Consider the following 16533-nt stretch of genomic DNA (forward strand, 5'->3'; position numbering starts at 1 on the left):
GGCCCAGGGGTCAAACCTGGGTTTCCTGCACTGCGGGCAGATGATCATCTGAGCCACCAGGAGCTGAAACTCAATCTACATATATAAGTTTTTATGATTGATTCTGGCCCACAACTTATAACCTGTCTCCAGGATGCCAGCAGGTGTTAGGCACAAAAGAAGCACACATAAAACCTTAGAATAAACACCCCCCCTTAGAATCACCTATCACCAACTCCAGAATCCAGGCAGATGTCCGATAGGACTTCCAAAGAGAATTTGCCCAAGAGTATATGTCTGTTAACTGTACTAGGATGAGCAGATAGGACAAAAAGAAACACGATCAGAAGTAGGGGTTGGTACTGGAATGGATTTGACCTCCAAGGGGCAAGAACCTGGGACAAATCTGACCCTAACAGGTGTGGCCACCAAAAGAGCCATCATTTACAGGCACTTTGCGGATGTCAGACACTCTGTTGGGCTTTTGCGCTGCATTATCTCAAGAGTCCTCTAACAACTCTGCTGCTGCTGCGAAGTCACTTCAGTCGTGTCCGACTCTGTGCAAACCCATAGACGGCAGCCCACCAGGCTCCCTCATCCCTGGGATTCTCCAGGCAAGAATACCGGAGTGGGTTGCCATTTCCTTCTCCAGTGCATGAAAGTGAAAAGTGAAAGTGAAGTCTCTCAGTCATGTCCGACTCTTAGTGACCCCATGGACTGCAGCCTACCAGGCTCCTCCGTCCATGGAATTTTCCAGGCAAGAATACTAGAGTGGGGTGCCATTGCCTTCTCCAACTCTAGAATGTAGCTAATTTTTCACAGGAAAAAAAAAAAAACCTGAGAAGAAAGAAGTTGTGCAAGATCACACAGGTGACTGGTAAATGAGTTTAAAATAGAACTTAGACACTCCAACAAAATGTGCCTAAAGACTGCAAGATATCACCTTGTTTTGTATTTACTTTTCATTGAAGTATAGTTGAGTTACAATGTGGTATTCATCTCAGATGCACAGCAAAGTGACTTAGCCATACACACACAATACACACACACACATATCTATCTATAACTTTCTCTGTGTGTGTGTGTGTGTGTGTGTGTATATATATATATTCTTTTTCAGATTCTTTTCCATTACAGGTTATTATAAGATACTGAATACAGTTTCTGGTGCCATAAGTAGGTCCTTGTTGTTTATTTATTTTATATATAGCAGTGTGTATCTATTAATCCCAAACTCCCAACTGATCCCTCCCCCCTTTCCCCTTTGGTAACCATACATTTGTTCTCTGTGTCTGGAGATCACTTTCTTTTTGGTGTGGGCAAACACATTATTGGCCTCCTTTGCTGATCCTCTCTTTTCCTAACTATGTCTCTTTTTTTCCTTCAAATTCAAAGCATGGGTAAAAATAGCTGGTTCTCTCCCATCCCATGAGTCTTGCGGAAAATCTGTTACCACCAGAGCTGGGCATTCATGCCCCCAAAGCAGATTTTCAGTTAAAAATAGGAACCCCTGGCTCTATCTCTGTCTGGTGGGATCCCACCTCAATTAAAGCTGGGTGGGTGGCAGCGGTTCAAGGACCTCCATTGTGCCAGACCACTCCTTGGGCTGCTACGAAACGGCTTCCACTTTACTATCAGCTTAAATGTCTCCAGAAGTATCACGGCTTACTCTGAAGATTCCATGGTGCAGTCATCCTTTGTCAGCCAACAAAACAAAGTCTTGGTGCCTCCCAGAAAAAAACCAAACTGTTAATAGATGGGTCTTTGTTTCCCGCACCCCCATCCAAAGCAAAAAACAAACAAAACACAACAGGAAGAACCATTAAAATGGACAAATGCCAAATTCTCACTAGTCACCAAGGAAAACCTTCTCAGAATCAAGGTCAGCAGGTGTTAGGCATAAAAGCACACGTAAAACCTTAGAATAAATACTCCACTCACAGCCACCTATTACTAACTCCAGAATCCAGTACAGTGGAGTTGCATCACACACGCATCTCAGACAGACATTTCAAGTCCAGGTGCTCCAGGTGAAGAAATCCACTCACTTATCTCCACTTTCTAGGACCACCCATTCCCCGCCGCATCAGACTGGTTCCTGGCTTCCACTCCCATAGGGGAAAGGGATCCCCAATAGAAATGCAAAGAAAAGGAAAACTAACAATTGTATTATTATTACAGTTTTACAGCCAACGGCCTATAGGACATACAGTTTATATTTTGTTGGTTGGACATGTTAATGTATTCACTGAACGCACAAATGAATATGACTCTCAACTTTAAAAAAAAATCAGGGACTTCCCTGGTGGTCCAGTGGTTAAGAATCTGCCTTGCAATACAAGGAACCCAGGTTCGTTCCTGGTTGGGGAACTAAAATCCCACATGCCTTGGATGGAGCAACTCGGTCCTGGCGCTACAGCTACTAAAGCCCGCACATCACAACTAGAGTGAAAGGTCCCGGGTACCACAACCAAGACCCGAGGCAGCCAACTAACTAAATACGTATTTCAAAAAAAACCAAATCCAGGGGCTCACAGCACCATTATAATGTCTGTGCATCTGGAAGGTCGGGCTTCCCAGGCGTAGTGGTAAAGAATCGGCCTGCCAAGCAGGAGACTCGGGTTCCCTCTCTTATTTGGGAAGATCCTCCCCTAGAGAAGGAAATGGCAATCCACTCCATCCCATGGGCAGAAGAGCCTGGTGGGCTACAGTACATAGGGTTGCAAAGAGTCAGACACGACTGAGCAAGTAAACAACAATAATCTGGAAGGTCACAGGAGAATTGTGTGTGTAATCACATAGGCTAAAAGACAGTATTCGTATAAACCAGCAGAAAGCTGAGTGTAGAATTTAACATCAGCTCATAAAGGCTTCTTAAAGTAATTATTTAAACAAATAAATGCCAAGATTAAATACATAGAAGATGAGTATTTGCCAATCACATTATTTGCTTCTCAATGATAATTAAAGCATTCTCTGCCCTTTTCTTTATCCTGTATGAGCAAGAAAGTAACCAAGAATGAAATACACAGCAGTCATCTTATCTTTTACCATCTTATGCCTGTACTACCCAATCCTTTAGAAACAGACTGTCTGTCTGGCTAAAACAATCTCTGTGAGTCTGTCCTTCACCCCATTCTAAAAAAAGACTAGACTTTGTTTTTAAAAAGTCAATTCCACCCTCAGGAATGGCTACATAATTCGTGGGGGGGGGGGGGGGGGGCGGGGAGTGTGCCCAGGGCAAAACGGAAATGAAAGGCCCCTTGTTTAAAAAAGTGATTAAGGATTTCAAGTTGGTGACAACAGAGCATTAAACCAATCACAGGGCCCTTCTGAGCCCAAGGTCCCCGGTGACTCTGCGGGGTCCACATCCACAAAGCCACCTCAGCCCAACCTTAAGGCCGAGGTTTTGTCACCTGCATCAGTTTAAGACACAATTAAAAAGGTTCCAAGTTCTAAATGGCCCTGTGGTCTAATGCTGGCTTTGACCACTCTTCTCAGAGGGAGAATGAATTTGGCAGGTCTGTCTACACCTGAGTGATGATGACCATCACCTCGACTGCAGACAGCCTGTCCCACCCGAAGCTCTGCAGCAAGGGGACCTCGGGACGACGTGCGATAACCACACAGCCCAGATTCTAGGTGCCTCTGAAACAACACGTCATCTGGAAATGCTCATCCCTGTCACTGACATCTATTTTAGAATATTTTCAGCAGTCCTGTCAAGCACTGTCAGTAACCTTCTTTGGCACTAGTGGAGAACACGGAGACCCCCCCGGGTCCTGCGGATGCCACTCCCCAACACTGCTGCCCCCCACCACTGGCAGCATCACAGCACACCATCCCAACGTGGCCCAGAGAACCGTGTGGCCTGGCTGTGACGTGCACACATTCGGAAAGATCACCAGCAATTCAGTCTACTTAACTGGACTCAGGCCAGAGAATTTTCGAGCCAACTGGCATTGAGTCTCTTAATTTATAGCTGGCAAGCAACCTCCTTAAATGCTTCCAGGTCCACAGTAGAACTGTTTAATGTCTACCTTGAACACACAAACCACCTGACTTCAGACACAACACTCCAGCAGCTCTGACCACAGGGTGCGGAGTGATAAAATTTACAGCTTAAGCTGGAAAACCACAGATGAGGCTGGACTCGACCAGTTCCCCTCTGAAGGAGGGCATGCAGGTTCTGCTTGGGGTGCACACGGGCTAAAATAAAGGACACACTGAGTAATCTTTGGTAAATAGCTTGCTTTCACTCCCACTTTTATTTTTTAATATGCAAACTATAAAATGCCTTCAAACAGCTTCATCTTTGTTTCATCATTGAAGACCTATGTTTTTCTTTTAAAGAAGTTATCCTAATCCTATGAAATTAAAAGATGCTTGCTCCTTGGAAGAAAAGCTGTGACAAACCTAGACAGCATATTAAAAAGCAGAGACATCACTTTGCTGACAAAGGTCCATCTAGTCAAAGCTATGGTTTTTCCAGTAGTCATGTATGGATGTGAGAGTCGGACCATAAAGAAGGCTGAGCACTGAAGAATTGATGCTTTCAAACCATGGTGCTGGAGAGGACTCTTGAGAGTCCCTTGGACTGCAAGGAGATCCAACCAGTCAATTCTAAAGGAAATCAATCCTGAATATTCATTGGAAGGACCGATGCTGAAGCTGAAGCTCCATTACTTTGGCCACCTGATAGAAAGAGCCGACTCACTGGAAAAGACCCCCATGCTGGGAAAGATCGAGGGCAGGAGGAGAAGGGGACAACAGAGGTTGAGATGGTTGGATGGCAGCACGGACTTGACAGACATGAGTTTGAGAAAACTCCAAGAGATAGTGAAACTCTTGGTGTGCTACAGTCCATGGGGTCACAAAGAGTTGGACATGACTTAGTGGCTGAACAACAAACCCTCCCGTGGAAACTAAAGAGTTATAGTTAGGTTCTAAAGACCAGCATTTTATTTAGTGCAGGCTTGGAAGCTTATTTCTCATCTTCAATAATGTAATAATGTACCTGATAGCTTTAAAAAATAATAATAGCCATACTTATGGTGTTTATGCCAGGCAAAGCATTGTACAGCATTATCTCTTTTACAATTAATAATGACACCATGAGGAAGGCACAGTGCTATTAATACCCTAGTCTTGTAGATGGACGCAGCTAGAAAGTAGAAACCGGAGAAGGCAATGGCAACCCATTCCAGTACTCTTCCCGTGGATGGAGGAGCCTGGTAGGCTGCAGTCCATGGGGTCACTAAAGGTCACTGAAATGACTTATTAGCAGCAGCAGTAAGTAGCAACATGGGGAACTCAAGTTTCTGATACTGCATGACTCGCAAACTTGACCTCTTAACTCTCAAGACACTGCACCTGCAGCTCTGAAATGTCCTGTCTAGGATTCTAATTTAAAATTCTCAAGACTGGAGGAACACTGAAAAGATATTGTCACTGGGATCCAATAACATGCTCTAACACATACATTGTGCTATCGGGTTCCAATCTGAAAATGTCGCTTCTTGAACATGCTAATATCTGAGTTAAGGATTTGTGATTTTTAATATCCTCAATCCATTTCCCCATTCATTTACAGAAATGTTTGTTTTAAATACCGTTTCAACAGCTGAAATTCAACCGACTTTACAGATCGACCCCTTCTGATAAAGGATGGATTTCACAGTACGTTACATGTTGCCTAAGTCAGAGGAGGAATCGTTTTTGTGGTGTGAGTTCATGATTCTGTATGATCCTGTGAGTTTCTGGGAAGCCTCGTGATGTGAAAAATCAGCCAGTTGCCCCCAGCTTCTTGTTTGCTTCAAAGCCTGAAGAACACGAGCAGGTATCATCTCTGGGATTAGGTGTGAGTGAGTCAGATTTGACAGGACGGAGCACCACAAAGACCCCGACCGGGGCCTTGGAAGTCCATCTACGAGGCGGCTTCAAAGGTGTGGGCTGACACACTGAACCTCGACTCATCCACATTCCTGGGAGTTTAGGGGAGAGAAAGAGCACGCTCCAACCTGTCACAGAAGTATTTGCTGCGAATTAACTGGAGGCCCACACTTCAAACAGTGAACGGCAACCCGGGGAGAAGTGATGCGGCATCTCGGGAGCACGTCTGGCTCGTCCTCCAGAGCCTGGGGTTCCCCGTCATCTGGTCTCTATTAGTCCTCCACCGCTTCTCGGCCTCTCTCGTGAGCCGTGTCTTCACTCCGTCCCTGCTCCTTGGCTAATCTCTCTCCCTGACACTGATTCTATCCCGAGGCACATCTTTGCTCATCTCGGCCCCTACCCCGTGGGGGAAGGGGTGCAGACAGCAGGGTCATGAGGAAGGAGCTGGATGAGAAGGGACGTCCCTGGCCATGACGCTCCCACACTGTCAACTCAGTGATCAACGTGTCCGTCCACCTGGTCTCCCCCCAACCGACCCATCATCGCCTTTGGCCAAAGAGTGGAGGAAGTTGTTTATGGTAGTAATTTTCTTGAGATGTCTTTTTCTGCCTTGAAACTGGCCTGTGGTTAACCTATTTCTCACTTGCTGTCGTTACAAACGCTGCTGTAGGGGTCAGCGGCACTCTCCCTCGGTACATGATTAATTGGGAATGGGCTTTCAAAGAGTTAAACACTCCCTTCTGGCCTCTTAACAGAGAGGGGAATAAAAAACCCTTAAGGTGAAGGAGAGCTTTTATTTTTAAGACTTCTTTTTCCAAAAAAAAAAAAAAAGGAATGCTGTAAAAATACAGATGATCATATTTCAGTCTTAGACTAGCAACCCGTGTTATCATGTCAGCCTAAATCACTGTTTATCAGACGGGGATGAAGTTACTTTATAATGAAACACTCATGATGAATTTCCTCACCTACCCTCCAACTTCACGACAGTTTGATGGAGAATATGACTCATTCGTTGTTGTGTGTGCTTGTGTGTGACTGCGTGTGAGAGAAAAACACAGACGGAGAAACAGAATAAAGCAGAGGAAGAAGAGAGGGGAGAGGCAGCTGGGAGGGAAGAGGGGGGCAGAGGGGGCGCAGGGGCAGGGTTGGGGGAGAGAGCTAGCATGCAACAGCTAACGAAACAGCTGATCTTCAGTCACTTCTACAGAGCGTTATCATCTCTAAGTAGACACCTTCATTAATCATGAAAAATAGAGAATTTTTGTTTTAATTCTCATCGCCAAGGCCCTTTAAAATTATATACTAAATGGGCCTTTTGCATTGTACTTAAACAAAGGACAAAATTACCGACTTTATGTTACCTATATCTCAATCTCGAAGTGGAAAAACATTAAGTTTTCAGCCATACTCCAAACGCCCAGCACATATATATATATAATATATATACATACATACATATACACAAATATATATATACACACATACATACATATATATATAATTTGTGTACATATGTATATATGGGCTTCCCTAGTGGCTCAGATGGTAAAGAATCTGCCTGCAATGCAGGAGATCTGGGTTCAATCCCTGAGTCAAGAAGATCCCCTGGAGAAGGGAATGGCAACCCACTCCACTATTCTTGCCTGGAGAATCCCATGGACAGAGGACCCTGGTTGGCTACAAGTCTGAGGGGTTGCAAAGAGTCAGACATGACTGAGCAACTAACACTTTCACTTTTCACATATATATGTATGTATACACACACACACACTTCAGATTAAATGATTATTTTTCAACAAAGGGAGGTGTCAATTTCAACTCTGAACTTTGGTTTTCATATTTATACCATGTCAGAAATGGTAAGGACCTAACAGAAGCAGAAGATATTAAGAAAAGGTGGCAAGAATATACAGAACTATGCAAAAAAAGATCTTCATGACCCAGATAATCACATGGTGTTATCACTCACCTAGAGCCAGACATCCTGGAATGCGAAGTCAGGTGGGCCTTAGGAAGCATCACTATAAACAAAGCTACTGGAGGTGATGGAATTCCAGTTGAGCTGTTTTGAATCCTAAAAGATGATGCTGTGAAAGTACTGCACTCAATATGCCAGCAAATTTGGAAAACTCAGCAGTGGCCACAGGACTGGAAAAGGTCAGTTTTCATTCCAATCCCAAAGAAAGGCAATGCCAAAGAATACTCAAACTACTGCACAGTTGCACTCATCTCACATGCTAGTAAAGTAATGCTCAAAATTCTCCAAGCCAGGCTTCAACAGGATGTGAATGGAGAACTCCAGATGTTCAAGCTGGTTTTAGAAAAGGCAGAGGAGCCAGAGATCAAATTGCCAACATCTGTTGGATCATCGAAAAAGCAAGAGACTCTGTGGATCACAACAAATTGTGGAAAATTCTTAAAGAGATGGGAATAGCAGACCACCTGACGTGCCTCCTGAGAAACCTATTTGCAGGTCAGGAAGCAACAGTTAGAACTGGACATGAACAACAGACTGGTTTCAAATTGAGAAAGGAGTACGTCAAGGCTGTATATTGTCACCCTGCTTATTTAACTTATATGCAGAGTACATCATGAGAAATGCTGGGCTGGAAGAAGCACAAGCTGGAATCAAGATTACTGGGAGAAACATCAATAACCTCAGATACGCAGATGAAACCACCCTTATGGCAGAAAGCAAAGAAGGACTAAAGAGCCTCTTCATGAAAGTGAAATAAGAGAGTGAAAAAGTTGGCTTAAAACTCAGCATTCAGAAACTAAGATCATGGCATCTGGTCCCATCACTTCATGGCAAATAGATGGGGAAACAGTGACAGACTTTATTTTGGGGGCTCCAAAATCACTGCAGATGGTGACTGCAGCCATGAAATTAAAAGACGCTTGCTCCTTGGAAGAAAAGTTATGACCAGTCTAGACAGCATATTAGAAAGCAGAAACATTACTTTGCCAACAAAAGTCCGTCTAGTCAAAGCTATGGTTTTCCCAGTAGTCATGTGTGGATGTGAGAGTTGGACTATAAAGAAAGCTGAGCACTGAAGAATTGATGCTTTTGAACTGTGGTGTTGGAGAAGACTCTTGAGAGTCCCTTGGAGTACAAGGAGATCCAACCAGTCCATGCTAAAGGAAATCAGTCCTGAATATTCATTGGAAGGACTGATGCTGAAACTGAAACTCCAATACTTTGGCCACCTGATGTGAAGAACTGACTCACTGGAAAAAACCCTGATGCTGGGAAAGATTGAAGGTGGGAGAAGAAGGGGATGACAGAGGATGAGATAGTTAGATGGCATCATCGACTCAATGGACATGTGTTTGAGTAAACTCTGGGAGTTTGTGAAGGACAGGGAGGCCTGGTGTGTTGCAGTCCATGGGGTTGCAGAGAGTGGGACACGACTGAGCAACTGAACTGAACCACTTCAAAATTTAATTCCTTATACAAGACACACACACAGAGAATTTAGCTATGTGGGGTGCACAAATAACAATGATCCAGTTTTCCTTGTGTTCTCAAACCTAGTCAAAAAAATAGGGTAGGTCCATATATAATATACTGAAAACTACTGAAATATAAGCTGACTTTTCTGTGTTTGAGATGACTAATGAGTGCACTAGTTCAATAAGAAATTCCTTAGACTCTATGCCAGACCCATGCTGTGGGGGATAAGTGGACATACAGAAAGACATGGAAATTATCTGGTTTATAATAGCTGTGTCTGTAGTGATCTCAGAAAGTGTGCAGTTGCCAAATCAATATTGATTTTTTTCTGATCTGGGGTGTGCATGTGTATGGGTTGTTTTCCCCTGGCTGAGGCAGAAATAGGATACAGGATCATGAAAATGAACTCCGTTTCTCCAAGTCATTTACATGTAATACATGTATATTTGTACTTTGAAATAAAAATTTGATTGATGGACTTAAATAATGCCTAAAATATTTAAGAACTCAGACAATCATATAAATCCTTAATTGTCCTTAGGAATTTCCTCTTGGCCACCAAGGAAATCAAGAAGGCCAGCACAGTCTAAACTGACGTCCACCTGTTGCAAACGGTGGACCCTGTGGGATCTGGGTTCCAAGGAGAATGAAGATTCTTTCCAAGAGACCATCTGAAAACGGGGCAGGCACGTGATTCAGTGATAAAAGTGAAAGTCTGTTTTCCATTTAAACTGAGCTTCCCTATGAAGGCATTCCATAAAGTTCTCACATATAAAGATAACCAGAAGCAGAGGACACTTCTATTTGATGTCAGGCCATGCACTTATTTCTTGGGGTTCACTGACAGCAGTCAGTCTTTCCCAGGACTATATTACTCCTGCTGTGTACCAGGAAACACCCAGAAATAAGTGAAAAGATCTAGTTAATCCCCTACCCTGGAAGGGCAAGTTGCTGTTCCCTCAGATCAAGGTGAGTCAACTGTGAGCTAACTGGTCAGCAAGTTTTTATGTGTAAATTATTCACTTTGGGAAAGGCAAGCCTTTTAGAAAGCAGATTGATTCCTCAAATGCAACTGAGGAGATCAAATTTCAATACTTTGAATGCCTTTCACTGTACTTAACTTTTAATGGTACAGTTCTAAGACTAGTCCTAAAAGATGAGGAAATCCAGTGGTTTTTAAAATGTGTACCGCAGAAGCATTTCAGAGAACTTCAGATTATGATGGTTGTTTGGGACAGAAATAGGGAGGAGAGGCTGGCCCTGTCACTCTTGACTTGGGTCAGAGAAAGTCACCTGTCACTTGATTTATTTGCTGTCTCCATGGATGGTTTTTCAACTTGGAAAGAAGATTCTACTCTTTAAATGAATGAATGAATTTTCTCATCAGATGTCATTCATTAACTTTTTTTTTTTTTTTTTTTTTTTTGAGTGCCTGAGCTGGAATCAAGATTGCTGGGAGAAATATCAATAACCTCAGATATGCAGATGACACCACCCTTATGGCAGAAAGTGAAAAGGAACTAAAAAGCCTCTTGATGAAAGTGAAAGAGGAGAGTGAAAAGTTGGCTTAAAACTCAACATTCAGAAAACGAAGATCATGGCACCCAGCCCCATCACTTCATGGGAAATAGATGGGGAAACAGTGGAAACAGTGTCAGACTTTATTTTTTTGAGCTCCAAAATCACTGCAGATGGTGATCGCAGCCATGAAATTAAAAGATGCTTACTCCTTGGAAGAAAAGTTATGATCAACCTAGATAGCATATTGAAAAGCAGAGACATTACTTTGCCAACAAAGGTCCGTCTAGTCAAGGCTACGATTTTTCCAATAGTCATGTATGGATGTGAGAGTTGGACTGTGAAGAAGGCTGAGCACCGAAGAATTGATGCTTTTGAACTGTGGTGTTGGAGAAGACTCTTGAGAGTCCCTTGGACAGCAAGGAGATCCAACCTGTCCATTCTGAAGGAGATCAGCCCTGGGATTTCAGCTAAAGCTGAAACTCTGGTATACTTTGGCCACCTCATGCGAAGAGTTGACTCATTGGAGAAGACTCTGATGCTGGGAGGGATTGGGGGCAGGAGGAGAAGGGGACGACCGAGGATGAGATGGCTGGATGGCATCACGGACTCGATGGACGTGAGTCTGGGTTAACTCCGGGAGTTGGTGATGGACAGGAAGCCCTGGCGTGCTGCGATTCATGGGGTCGCAAAGAGTCGGACACGACTGAGTGACTGAACTGAACTGAACTGAACTGATGTTCTAGATACTATGCTGACTATGGAAGCTACAAAGATCTCTCAGCAATAGAGGGTTTCAGGTGCTTAGAAGTGCTTCAGGATAGTGCTACAGGACAGAGCAGAGGATATTAGTTTAGCCTGGGGAAATTATTTCCCAAAGTATCATAAACTATCATCAGACAGTTTAAGTGCCTCATGCAGAGTAACACAGTAGTATCAGAGGGACCTGTATCACCAACAGTTTAAAGAGGTGCTTCCTGTTCAAACTCACATTGCTTCAAAAAGAATGGGACTCACATACCAAAACTCACTCTTTACATTCCTTAAAGACCTGCAACTATAATGATTCGGCGACATGTTCAGCTCAGTTCAGTCGCTCGGTTGTGTCCAACTCTTTGAAACCCCATGGACTGCAGCATGCCAGGCCTCCCTGTCCATCACCAACTCCCAGAGTTTACTCAAAGTCATGTCCATTGAGTCCGTGATGCTATCCAACCATCTCATCGTCTGTCGTCCCTTTCTCCTCCTGCCTTCAATCTTTCCCAGCATCAGGGTCTTTTCCAATGAGTCAGCTCTTCGCATCATGTGGCCAAAGTATTGGAGTTTCAGCTTCAGCATGAGTCCTTCCAATGAATATTCAGGACTGACTTCCTTTAGGATGGACTAGTTGGATCTCCTTGTTGTCCAAGGGACTCTCAAGAGTCTTTGTCAACACCACAGTTGAAAAGCATCAGTTCTTCAGTGCTCAGCTTGCTTTTTGGTCCAACTCTCACATCCACAAATGACCACTGGAAAAACCATAGCTTTGACTAGACATGATTTATGTCTTAAACATTTATGTATCTCCAATGTCTATATAGGGCTGGGCAGTGAATGGGCACTCAACAGAAAGTTTGGTTGTTTTTTTTTTTTTTTTTAAGTCAGACACTGAGAGGAAATAAACAGAGGAATATTGCTTTGAAGGTAGCTACCTAAATCAATACATGCCAAGGTAGCTGAAGATAGGAGTTAGCTAAGGTATTGAGAGGATCTGATTAACATAAATGAATGAGATATAAACAGGGACCTTATCCTTACACTGTCACACACCCTTCTGCTGAGTTTTACACTATAGTAAGAGCTTAGTGACCATGCAGTCATTTTAAGAGGCCAAGAGAGAAAGCGCTTTCTTTCACAGACTTGTACTTTCTGTGGGTAGGTCAGTCGGTAAAGAATCTGTCTGCAATGCAGGAGACCTGGGTTCGATCCCTGGGTTGGGAAGATCCCCTGGAGAAGGAAATGGCAACCCACTCCAGTATCCTTGCCTGGAAAATCTCATGGACAGAGGAACCTGATGGATTGCAGTCCATGGGGTCGCAAAGAGTCGGGCACGACTGAGCGACTAACACACACTTTCTGTGGGTAGAACAGCATTTTCCATTTTGTTAGGTTCCCACACTTCGATTTCAGCATCCCATGGGATTGTAAAACACATTCAACAATTCATATTGGAGTGAACATATTTTTGGCTCCAGAAGTATTCATTTTGATTCAATTCGCAGTTGCATGGAAAGGCATATGAACTTGAACTTCCTTTCTTTAAAGAAGATGGCCGTGGATGGATGGCTTGGATACTGATACATAGTCTAGTTTTAGAAAATGTAATGTATTGCTTATTGTGATTTTTTCAGTTTTTAGAATCACTGTGTTCTATCAGTTTTGGAGAGGCATGAGCATGTGATAAAAACTGACCTCAAATTTGACCATATTCTTCTGAGAGCAATAATGTACAATTTAAATATTATAGTCATTAACCCAAATTCTTTTAAAAGATAAAATAGATATAATACTAGGTTACTGAGTTGGATTTTTTAAAATAGTTGCTAGTTTTGAATGAAACCATGCCTCCTTTAAAGAATACAAGCAAGGCATGGCCAATTAATCATACAAGTTTCCCTGTGGATTATTTTCAGACAAGCCACATTCCAAGCACATCAACTGGATCTTTCACTGAATCTATAAGCAGAATGTGTACATAAAGCTGTTGTAAAAACAATAGCTAGGCGAATGTGACCTTACTGCATTGTGGTAAAACTACCATTTTGTATTAATAGAGATCCTATTGTAGTTTTAATCATGTTTATATAGTAATGAAATTTTAGAAAACCATGCATACCCAGTTGAATCTGGGAAAGGCTTTATGTTTTATAATTGTATTTAGATCAGCCCAATTTTTCCCCTTACATTTTGGTTTCCACCCGCACCCAAGGATCTGTCTGTATTTGCGAGGACAAACCAGCTGTTTTTGTTGGTTTGTTTTTTAGCCATGCCCTGAGGCTGCTAGGATCTCAGTTCCCCAACCAGGGATTGAACCTGGGCTCTCAGCAGTGAGAACATGGAATTCTAACCACTGGATGACCAGGAATTCTATGTATTTGCAAGGAGATAGATGATGTAGCTGATGGCTTTTGTAGAACTCCATCACCAATGAAGATCATTCTTTTCATTTCTCAAAAATAGCCACTAATCATTAGGAAAATGTTTAGACCCAGTGAACAGTCCAAAGATTTAGTTTTAATCACAATTAAATAACATAGATAAATGAGATAAGAAGGGATGCTTAAATTAAGCAAAGCACAAATAAAACTTCTCAGCTTGAGGCTGGCATAGTATTCAGTGACAATGTGTCCATTATCTGTTTAATTTGATCAACACAGACAATGACAGGGGACATTCAGGTTCTAAAGATGAAAGTCAGAAGGAGCTCTGTGATTCTGCTTTGCACTTTCCATCACTTCTTGTCTCATTCTTTGTTGTGGTTTTCCTGAAGATAACTTATGGTTAACAGCAAACCTTAAATTACAGACAGAACTGTGAAAACCTACCAGAAGGGCTTTGTAATTATGAAGAAAATTGGACAGAGAAACAACAACAAAAAATGGTTGCTTGTCATTAAGCAGGAAAACACGTGTTTCTCGTGAGGAATCATCTGGACTCAGTTCCGGTCGCTGGTGGCAGAAGCTGTGAGAGGTACCCACCTTCTGATTCAGTAATTTTCTAGCCACAGAACTTGGTTTGTGTACATTTGCTTAGAGATGGATCAAAGGCCTCATGGTAAAACTTAGGAAGCCATGTTGCTCTAAAACTGATTCCTTGCAAGCTAAATATATCTTTAAAGAAAATATACCTTTTCTAAAGAAAAGACATTTGCTGCTCAGATGCTTGAGAGAAAAGAAAACAAACATGTCCATCTAAAAAATTAGGACTGAAAAACAAGTCTCAAAATCTTTAACCAGAAAGTTCAATTCCTATGCCTTCCATGTAATTACAGGCTGATTTCAGGGGCTGGATTCATTGTTGAACTCCAAACTACCCTAAGATAAAACCAGTTTGATTTGGGGTTCCTAATTTCATCTTCTGAAATAAAAGACCTGACAGCGCTATGTCAAAAACACCAAAAAACCCTATCAAAAACTGGAGAGATCGCAAGCGACATTTCTCCATAGAAAACATACAGATCGCCAAAAAGCACAAGAAAAAATGCTCCACATTTAATTATCAGAGAAATGCAAACCAAAAGTACAATGAGCTATCACATTATACCAGTCAGAAAGGCCATCACCAAAAAATCTACAAAAAATAAATGCTGGAGAGTGTGTGGAGAAATGAGAATGCCCCTGCACTGTTGGTGGGAATGTAAATTGGCACAACCACTATGGAGAACAGTATGGAGTTCACTTAAAACACTAAAACAGAGCTACCACATGACATAGCAGTCCCACTCCTGGGCATTTATCTGGAGAAAACCATTACTTCAAAAAGACACATGCACCCCAACCTTCTCTGCAGCGCGATTTACAAAAGCCAAGGCGCGAAGCAATCTCAATGCCCACTGACAGAGGCATGGTACATATAAACAGTGGGATATTCGGCATAAAAAACAGTGAAATGATGCCACTTGCAGCAACAGCAACATGGATTGACCAAACGATGATCGTGTAAGTCAGGTAGGTCAGGCTGAGAAAGGCAAATGTCGTATGCTATCACTTATATTTGGAAACTTTAAAAAACGATGTGAATGAACTTATTTACATAACAGGAACAGATTTACAGATTTAGAGAATGAACTTACAGTCATCAGCAGAGAATGTGGTGGGGAAGGTTGAGCTGTATGTTTGGAAGTTTGGGATTAACATGCACATACTGCTATATTTAAAATATTTATAGATACCAATAAGGACCTACTGTATAGCACAGGGGCTTCCCTGATAAATCAGCTGGTAAAGAATCTGCCTGCATTGCAGGAGATCCCAGTTTGATTCCTGGGTCAGGAGGATCCCCTGGAGAAGGGATAGGCTACCCACTTCAGTATTCTTGGGCTTCCCTTGTGGCTCAGCTGGTAAAGAAAATTATAGCAGAGGGAACTCTACTCAATACTCTGTAATAACCTAAATGGGAACAGAATCCAAAAAAAACACAATAGATATATGTATAACTGAATCGCTTTGCTGTACACCTCAAATTAACACATTGATAATCAACTATACTCCAATATAAAGTAAAGAAATTAAAAATGCATCACATAGCAAAAGCAATAAAAATAAAATAGGTCCTTCCAAGGTGGGCGGAGTTACATGTAGTCATACTTTTAACCTCTTTTTTAATTCATCTTTCTTAGTAAATGTTGGGTTAGTACCTGAAATAATAATAATAGAAATAGTTGAATTAGACTTGTTTCTTTGATTTGAAAAGAGCAGAGCAATATGACTAGCCTGAGAGCAGATATCATACTCGTAGATGGAAAAGATTTGGACTCCAAGTCAACTCTGCTTTTTTCCCAGCTACGTGAGCTAGGCAAATCTGTTAACATTTCTTCATCACACTTCATTGCTTATTTTTCTGGCAAGTCAGTGAGGCAGGGTTCCTGCCCCAGTTTTGCAAGTGAGAGATTGAAGCTGAATGACTAACAGGAGTGCTTGGTTACCTAA

General features: G+C 42.3%; 1 protein-coding gene across 1 annotated transcript in view; it reads right to left on the minus strand.

The window, feature by feature from the left end:
• The window catches only part of ADAMTS18 (ADAM metallopeptidase with thrombospondin type 1 motif 18), a 150253-nt gene that overhangs the window by 23958 nt on the left and 109762 nt on the right, over positions 1-16533 (minus strand). The gene's annotated exons all lie outside the window — the stretch shown is intronic.

This window comes from Budorcas taxicolor, chromosome 18, assembly GCF_023091745.1.
Source record: "Budorcas taxicolor isolate Tak-1 chromosome 18, Takin1.1, whole genome shotgun sequence".
NCBI classification, from domain to species: Eukaryota; Metazoa; Chordata; class Mammalia; order Artiodactyla; family Bovidae; genus Budorcas; species Budorcas taxicolor.